General features: G+C 28.9%; 1 protein-coding gene across 1 annotated transcript in view; it reads right to left on the bottom strand.

Annotated features, from left to right (window-relative positions):
- Positions 1–7513: 7513 nt before the first annotated feature.
- The window catches only part of LOC142323580 (uncharacterized), a 332171-nt gene continuing 329512 nt past the window's right edge, over positions 7514–10172 (bottom strand). The window contains exon 4 of the mRNA XM_075363406.1: positions 7514–7815. The gene's annotated coding sequence lies outside the window, so the exon portion shown is untranslated. The remainder of the gene's footprint in view (positions 7816–10172) is intronic.

Raw genomic sequence — 10172 nt, 5'->3', positions numbered from 1 at the left:
CGATAAGCTGTAAAATTAATAATTTACAGCTGTAAACTGTACAACTGTACTGTACATTAATAATTTTTAAGATTAAAAAAATAAAGTTCGATTATTCTCTAAACAGAACTGTATGTATGAACTACTGCGCATTAACCCCAAGCAACCGTAATATCCATTTTTCAATGTTTTACCAGTTTAACAAATCCAATCAAAACTGTTCCATTTTTCTTTAGATGTGAAAATAAGTAAATAAAAAAGATAAATTAATTAAAAGACCCTAACGGTAAACAATGCTGGGAAAATTCATTTATATCTTTATCACCTTTTTTTCGAATAATTAACTAGATTGAACTGATTGTTCAGTTCAAATTTTCCATTTTTTTTTTCTATTTGATTAATAATAATTTTTTTTATAATTGAAAAGAATTCATTAGGCTAAATTTTTTTTTGTTATTTTTTTATTTACAAAATTAGGTGTTTTTACAGCTATACTAAGATAAATATTATTTATTATTACACCATACAAGTTATGAACCGTGACAAATAATTAAAATTAACTATAATCACTTAATTTTTTTATATTATTATTTTAATTTTATAACGTTTTTAATTGTAAAAACAAATTTTTTTCTCATTAATGTCCATATATATAGTTAAAAACAAAAAATGTAGGTTATATTTTACGAACTGCTTCTCAATTAGTTGATTTATTTCGATGTTAGTATGCATATTATGTTAATTCAGTCGATTCAAATTTAAATTAGGCGACTATATATTAGTAATTTACGCAGAAAAGACTTTTATAATTATTACAACTTATATTATTTTACACTATATAAAATACACGTATTAAATTTCGGCTCAAATCGTAAGTGAATATTAAATATAATTTTTCCTTTTTTAACAGAGAGGTGACCGTATTGTAAACTCTTATCTTTGGTTGTTAATGTACCGTGTAATTTTAATTAGTCTAGGATGTAAATTACTTCATATCATATACTTGCAGTAGTTCAGTTACGACGGAAGATGCAAACATTATAATTATTGCCAACATTCTACCGTACGTCGTAAACAGTTTTTACAACAATGCCTCATTAAAATAAAGAAAAGTTGAGTCGATGTAGTGCACTGGATATCCTACCTTACCCAGTGATAGCTTACATATGTTCAATAAAATAACTTATTTTAATAATGTTTTAAATTAATAACGCTTAAACAGATAACTTGATAATTATTTAATATGCGCAACATTAATGTATTCATAAATGGGCTAATAATTCATTTAAATTTATTCATTTTATATATATATATATATATATATATATATATATAAAACAAAAATGTTATGCAATTAATTTTGCTTACATTCTGTGATGTCCAGTTTACATATAAAAATTTTGTGAATTAGTTATTCGAACATTGTCCTCATTTACCGCTATTTATAATAAAATAATTGCCTGTATTTTACTGTTATTATTAATTTTATTGTTGTTATTAAGATTATCTGGCGTTTAAGGTTTCTTTGAATCGGAATGTAATATTATCATTTTGCTTTAACGACGAATTAAATATTGTTATACGTTATTATTGTATTAGGAGATACAGAAGGTTTACTGAATAAAAAAACAATTTTGCTTACAGAAAAAACATTTTTATTATTTATATTAATCTTTTTCTATAAAAATAAACAAAAGCGGAACAGTCTAGATAAAATTTTATGATCTTTAAAAAGAATCTGATTACGGGAGATGGAATAAACTAATAAATATACGGTATTACGGATGATGAAGATCAAAATATTAATAAAGAATAGTTATTTACATTTTATTTTTCAAAGGAATCAGGAAAGTGTAATACAACTAAAAATACAAGAAAGGAAAGCTGAATAATGAAAGGAGTAAGATAACGGTAAAATATAACACTATTACTTTTTAATTTATACATATAAGGAGCAATAAACCTAAAAGAAAATTTTAATGGCAGAGTAGCAGTCCAGGAATAAAAAGTATCAATGGTATTTTTACTCACGAGAAACTACGGATTATTTAGAAATATTAAATGTTTTAAATTAATTTCTACGGTAAAAAACCCAGTTTTAAAATAAAAATAATAAAAAGTAACAGATAAATAGGCCATGAGGAGTTGAATATCGAGGTACACAATTACGATAACCACTGTGGTAAATTGTTATTGTTCATAAAATTGGATGATAAAGTACGACAGATATCAAAAGCAACTGCACAAAACAGGTGTGCTTTCGTGTAGAAAAGTAAAGAAAAATGTATTTTTTTTAAATATGAATTCGATATTAGGCAAAATTTAGGTCAAACGGAAAAGTTTTGGATTGATCTCAACTAGTTTTTTTTTTTTTTTTTTTAAATAATTTGTATATCTAAAAACGTCGCTAAATTGGTGTAAAAGCGAAAGAATTGTATTTTATTGTTTATTGTATTTTTATATTTTTTTGGTAAAGTGGTTGAATTTTTTTTCTTGCGTATGGACATCGACTTCCAAGCCCATTAGACATCGTCACACTGTTAAAAAAAAATATTTTTTTTTTAATCAACAGCACGGTTGTCATATGTTCGGATGTATAGGGCCCTTACGTTTTAATAATAATATCGCAATTTAAAAAGTGTTTCACAATAGACTTGTGATGTGATGGATTTTCCAGGTTCAATAAAATCAGTAAAAACACACCCTTTTGGTCCCAGAATACAGTTGCCATGATTTTCCTTCGAGATTTGGGATTGAATTTTTTCGGTTTAAGTGAACCGGAATGACGCCACTGTATGGATTGATGTTTCATCTCGGCATTGACGTACGAAATCCCCGTTTCGTCAGCAGTGACTATATGGGAAAAAAATCTTTGTGAGTACTTGTCAACGTTTTCGACAACCATTATGCACACAGTTTACGGTAGCCTAGAGTGTCAGCACGATTCTCAACAATGTTACATTTGAGACTTCTGAAAATTCTAGCGGAAGATTTCTAATCGTAAAGCGACGATTTTTCCTCACTTTTGCACATGTTCACACGTTCAAGCAAATCGTCAGTTGGGACACTAGGCCTCCCTCTTCTCTGTTCGTCGTGAACACTTGAACGGCCTTCCTTAAAATCACGACACCATTGCCTCACTTTTCCTTCGCTTATTGTGGTAGATCCATATGTTTCACATAATTTATGGTGAATCTCAGTAGCGTTTTGTCCTCATGCGTTTAGAAATCTCATCACTGATGGAACTTCACAACTGGCGGGATTTGATAAAACTGTACTCATTTTAACACAACGTTCCGCAAAGACAAAACAGAACGAATTATTGGTAATGTGGTGGTTGCATGCTAAACAGACCACTTAAAGCTGCTAAGCATCCGCGAACGAATCAGTGTCGCCAATCACTATTTTTAACTCATCGGCTCCTTTGAACCGCGCTCGTATAAACAAAATACAGACATACGTCATTCACAGACTGTAAAGATCCCTGATATTTATCTAAAACACAAAAATAGAAATAAAACATTAAACACACAGTAAAATAAATTCACAGAAAAATGTTACAATACCAGTCAAATTTGAGGACTCTGTTCTAGTGTAAATTTTCTTCACATAGAGGTTCCTCAGTCAAACATATTACGTTCTGACCTCGTCAAAGGCTTACTATAAACTCGTTAGTAATTTGCTGGCATAGTAGGTAAGCAACTGTTTTTTCTTCTCGGTCATTTTCTAAATCAGCAGTAATATTATTTCTTAGTCTGTACTTCTCCCAAGGTTTTCATATTTTGTACACACTTCTAGTATATGCTTAACCGTAAGTGGTTTGTCACATACACTGCAAATTGTTCTTTCTTTTCCGGCTAACAAATATGAATTTGTTATTTGTGTGTGATCGATTCTTAGACCGTTCAGCGCTTCTTGTTCCCGGCGAGTAACTTTCGCTCTTCCATTTATATGGAGTAATTTTAATTTCAATTCAGTTTCGTATTTATTCTTCTGTATTTATCACTACACGTGGTTCCGATAGTCATTGTTAGAAGATTTTTAACGTCTGCCATTTGAATAGGAATCATGTCCGTATTCACGTAAAATTTTGCCATTCTGGCGGCTTTGTCTGTGCTTTCATTTCGTAAGATGTGCCCTGGAATCCATACGAGTATATATCACTGTCGTATTCGCTTCAATACATATAGAACGGTCAGGTGTTTGCGATAAGGACATTCTCAGTATTCTTGTTTCGAATAGCAGTTAGTACGCTTAAGAGTCGAAATATATAAGCACTCTCTCTTCGTAGAAATGTTCTGTGTAGCGAAGAGGTTGCTGTGTAGCAATGAGCAATGCCATGTAAACACTTGCCATATCTGGCAGTTTCCACGAATGAGCTTATCCATTTATATATACTTTATTCCATTTGCTTCAGTGTTTCTTACGGCCCTGACAAATGAAAGTATCTGGGTTGCAAAAGAGACTAGTCAGAACTACTTTCTCTGATGTTCATTATCCAGACAAACTCTGTTCATGATCACAGGGTGTGAAGATATTACTTTTAAAAATATCTTCTAAATTTCGGTGAGACTGACACATGGCGATGTACAAAAGTAAGTGGCCTGACTTAGTGAAGAAGGCTACGGGAAAACACTTTACTCCTTATCTTTCATGATAATCGTGGAATCTTGTTGATGCTTGTGGTCTTAAAAATGGCTATGCCATTTTGGAAGTGGCTTGTATCTCATTCAGTTCGGCTGGAATCTTGTTTGTTGTAGCGTTTAATTTAAATACACATAAAATAATAAACCGGATATAGGGTAGCCAGAACTGATAAAAATAGATTTTGAAATATAACTTTTGAAAATGTATACCGTTAGTAATATAAAATGAAGTGCCAGTTGGGGAATAGCGTATTTTTATCATAATTGTCTTAAAAAGAAGTTTTATTTAGAAAGGCCATGTATTAATATATCTTGTTCCGATGTAAAAAAAATTACAGTTGTTCCGTTATAAATGTTATACACAGACATAAAAAATTACTGGCTCATTATACATCGCGTCATTTGATTTCACGGCAAGTAGATTTGATAATAAACAGTTTTTACAGAAGATAAAATAGTAAAACAAGACAAAAATTAGAGATACGTTAAGGCTGAAATATTACCGCACAATTGAAAATAATAAAAAGAATACTCATGTGATAGTTATTGAAAAAAATAAATAAATAAAAAGAAAGAAGTTTAATTATTTCCTATTATATAAAATGAAAACTTTGTTTCGTAGTTGATAATTAATCAACCGGATTTATTTTAAATGGCCGGTATAACACTTAAAAATGTACTCATCTACCCGTGTCAACATCAACATTAAAGACAAACAGGTGTCAGTAGATATAACGTAAACATCCTCTTAAATCACAAAAATATCCTTTAACTATATCGTTTTATTTAACTTATTCAAACTCACATCTCCTGAATATCTAAGGAAAACCCGATTGTTTTTCTTCTTAAATTAACCGTATAAAAAAGGTTTTAACTTGTTTACGATACCTACGCAACGTATAATGAACAAGTAATCTTTTACGTCTCTGTATACCATTTATATAATTTTTTTTTCTTCGGTGCTAGATTTTAGAAATAATCCATTGCACTTTGGAATCGTAGTTAACACATGACTTACGTACATGAAGCTGGAAATTAGTATGTAACTTCCTGATGATTGACATTAATAAACAACTTTTTTTTTTATGAAAAAATTTCATTTTTCATTACTTTACTTTTCCTGGTATAGCTCTATTACTTCTATGTAGCAGCTATAGCTGTGAAGTAAAAATATATAGATCGGTTCAATATTTCGATGCCGGGTTATTTGCGAATGTCGAATTTTCACGATAGTTGAGTCCAAAAACGTAAAAATATAATATAGAAATTTCCGGAACATGTCAATATGTACGTGTGTGTTTTCTTTGGATTGGCTTAACATAAATTATTCAAAAATGCCTTGTAAAATTTCTATATTTTGAGCATTGATGGCATTAAATCTTAGACAAAATTAAAAAGAGGAAGGGTTGGTATTCGCCATTTTGGGTTTTGATTTTTTGTCTAGTGGTCGTAGAAAATTGAGCCTTAATATGCTGAAAGTATTTTAAATTCCAAACTTTTATTGGAATTGGATTTACGGGAGGGGAATATTCATCATTATTTAAAACAGTTCTTGCTCAAATCCGTCGACTAAAAAAGTTAAAATTTGTCTGTATGTATTCCAGCTTGATCTGATTTTTGACTCCATCGGACAAAAGGCATCACTGTACCTAGTTTACCTTCCATCGGCAATAGTATTAGAGAGTGTTCCGATAGGTGTTAGCCACCTATCGTAAGGAACATAATCAAGGCATCATGTACCAAATTCATCAAATTTTTGATGAATTTGTCACCTTGCTTCTTTTACCGTCTGTTCGCTATTTCGTATTTTTTTCAACAAAGATTTATATCTTAAGAACAGATTGGGATATTTTATTGACGTTTAGAGTAAATGTCCTGAATAACATCTAAAAAATAAATAAATTTCCATATTTTACTTTTGTAAATAAAAAATGGTGGCTATTAAATATTCTTAATCGTCAATAGTTTTGTAAATAGTTTTATGTAATTATGTTTTTATTACATAAATTTTAAGCCTTTTATTGTGAACAAAATAACACCTCTGTTGTTAAAATCGGTTTACAAACAGTTGAGATATTGCCGAAATCGTTTAAATGGAACCCAAAAATTATTCGTAAAAACAAGACAAAAATTATTAGACTGCATATTTTACAGTCTGCATCCTACTGATAAGCGAGTAAGGAAGTACCCTTTTAGCAGTTATACCCTAAATATACTATAATTTTGATAATAAAAATTTCATTTGGTCATGAAAGTCAACTGGGACCCAAAATATTTTACTAAGAATTTTGTTTTTTTTTCTCGGTTATACTTTTAGTATATCATAAGTTTTAAGGTAAAAAGGTCATTTGATCAGTGGAGTCAAAACGGACCCAAATCCTTTTACTGAACATCTTTTTATGCAATTCTACTACTCTAAATACCGCATAATTTGATGTGAATGTACGTGATGTTTTAGTCTCCGCTATAAAAATAAGACCAATGCAACATTAGTTTCAATGTACGGGTCGGTAACCCAATGTATGGGTCGGTAATTATTTTTCTTAATCCTGTAAGAGTCACTGGTTACTTACTGATTTATATAAAATAATTAATGAATCGGGTAACCAATTTGTTAAAAAAAAAATATTAAAATTGTAAGAAAAGTATTACTTAATAATTCTTTCAATAGATGTATTTACATAATTTTCTAAATACAAACTTTACAAAATGAAAGAGGTTTTTGGAAATACCAATATCCTTGTTTGTTTATTTATTTATTTTTTTACTTATTATCATTCTTTTTTATATACGAGTAGTTAGTTTTAATTCTTTATCTACCTTTTATTTGTTTGTTCCTTTTATTAAATATTTTATGTTTTATTGAATCATTTAAAATTTGTAGAATTTTTTATGAAGGTTAAGTGGTAAACAGGACAGGTTATATCCTAATTTCTTCAATTTTGAAAAAATCTCCCAATTCTCAGTTTTTGTGTCAACATTTTTTTTTTTTTTGTTGATATTTTTGATATTTAATATTCATATTGTTTTTTTTCAAATTCAGTGAAATTATTTCACCTACAACTCGTAAAGACTGACTGATTGGATTCTGTGTAATATGGATGTAGGAATTGTTGAAAGTGACTAGCTGGATACGTCAATCTTCACGCAATTATCACTATATTTGCCGGTCTGTCCGTTGAACTTCCTTCTGTAACAAATTAATATCAATATTAAATATATATATATATTTTTTTTTTATATACTGCATATTAAACATCTTTTTAATCCCGAATTCTCCGTATTAATGATTAATGTCAGAACATATATTTACTGTTTAAAATTTTTTTTTTAAATTATAAATAACATATTGCTTTTACCCAAATTATAAAAGTTCTGAAAGTAAATTGAAATGCAGCTCGCTCTCAAATAAAAATTAAGAAGTTGATATATAGTAAATTATAATTATATAAATTAATTATATTTTATATTTGAAGTATGATAAATTGACTTCAAATAATTACTAACCTTATTTTTACCTTTTTTTTTTGATGTGGTAGTAGAGAGGATGGTCCCCTTTTTATACTTGTAAATGTTTATGTTTCTATTCGGGTAAATACCTTTTGTTTTAACAAAACTCATATGCAAAAACCGGTTTGAAGTGAAAACGAGAACTCTAATTAAAGAACCAACAAAAAATAGACCTTTATGTATATGAAATCTATACGTAATTTTTTTTTGTACATAAATATACAGAAGTGAAATCCTTTTAGTGTATTTTTTTCGTTTATATCGATATGGTGTGCCACCACGGCAATCGAATTAAATAAATTCGATTGCCGTGGTGGCACAGGTGGTGGCGGTTTACCTACAACATCAAATATACTCGGGTTTGATTCCCGGTTAAATTCTGGAAACTTATGAGTCAACCTCAGTATAACTGCTAATGGCTTTAGAATTTACAAACAAAAAATTAAAAAAATTAATAATTTATTATTATATTTACTATTTTATAATTAACAAATATATATGGTATTATTTAAAATACTGCAAGAGTTATGCGTAACACAAAATAAATATTACACTTCAAATAGTACAGCTACAAATATACAAAAACAGCAAGTTATTTATTTTATGAATCTAACTAGTTTAAAATCATCAGTGTTTACGTACGAGTAGACAATCATTCTGTTTAGTAAAAGTATTGAATAATATAAATTGACGCAATAAGAAATAAGTTATTTTTATACCACCTACTCTAGACTTTGTTCTCTAATGCAACTAGAAACGCTTAAAAGGAATCATTAAAATTTTCTGAAATAATGGTGTTAATTATACTGTCAGCTCTTTGATGAATAAAGTAAAAATGTTACTTATTCTGCTAAACAAGGTCTGCATTTTAGCGGACATGAAACGCTGACTGATATGATGCATTATATTCAATTCTGTGCAGAAAGTAACGGGGAAATACTTAACTATTAATATAAAGTAGAGTTTTTTAAACTTTTTTATAATGTAACATCTTTTATCTACCTTAATCATCTCAGCAACTCTCTGATAAAGGTGTAAAAGTTTCATAAAATGACAAATGTTTAACGGAAATCGCTTTTTATTATTTTATGGGTATTTTTTATGAGAAATAGATGAATTTATCGAGTTTTAATTATTGCAAAGATTGTACTTACAATTTACTTTATTAGCTATTCTAAAGATGTTGCAGTTGTGGTGTCATAGTTTTTCCAGTACTACTAAATACTGACTATTTGTTAACATCGTAACTTGTGTTCATATCCTATGCGTATGAGTGTGTAATCGTTTTAACACAGTTAGTATTTCGTTATAAGATTTTTTAAAGTTGTAGATTTTGCAAACAAAAATACAAAGCGAAATGGGTGTTAAGGACAGTATTAATAAAAAAATTTACTCGTAATATTTGCAGAAGAATTATGACATTATTTTTAAAAAATACCGGTTCAAGATGCGCTGTACCATCAAGTAAATTATGTTGACCTGAATTAGTGAACCAAACAGTGTAATAGGTACATGAAAACAGACCGAGCAGTATTTTACTGTTGCGAGATTTTTTTTGTGTTGGAACTTTGGTAACTTCATGACTTGTAAACTATTATTATTTTGACTTTTTGAGAGGTTAAGTCGTTAGCGCTCTGCGCCTCATATATTATATACAGTTTATGGATAAAAATAAACAAGATACCTGAATTTAACCTTTTTATAATTTTGTATCTATGTTACAAAAAATAAACAAAACAACTTATTCAAATATATTTTTTTATGTTTCATTTATAAATCGTTTTTTTAACACAAAGAAAAGCGTCATTTATACTTTACACAAAACCACAGGAATTCTTTTTTTTGTGTTTGCATTTTCTGAACTTCTACGAGCAACGTGTAAAATAAATTTAATTAAAACCTAGTAGATTTTAAGTACATTCAATACCTTTATAAATTATAGCAACTTTATTATTTTTTCTTCATACTATTTTGTTTTCAAAATATGAACATCTTTCTTTACCCTCATTAAATACTTTATTAATTATTTCGATGTCA

Source organism: Lycorma delicatula, chromosome 4, assembly GCF_047948215.1.
Source record: "Lycorma delicatula isolate Av1 chromosome 4, ASM4794821v1, whole genome shotgun sequence".
Lineage (NCBI taxonomy): Eukaryota > Metazoa > Arthropoda > Insecta > Hemiptera > Fulgoridae > Lycorma > Lycorma delicatula.
The sequence above is the reverse complement of the archived record's forward strand: the minus strand, read 5'-3'. Positions and strand labels throughout refer to the sequence as shown.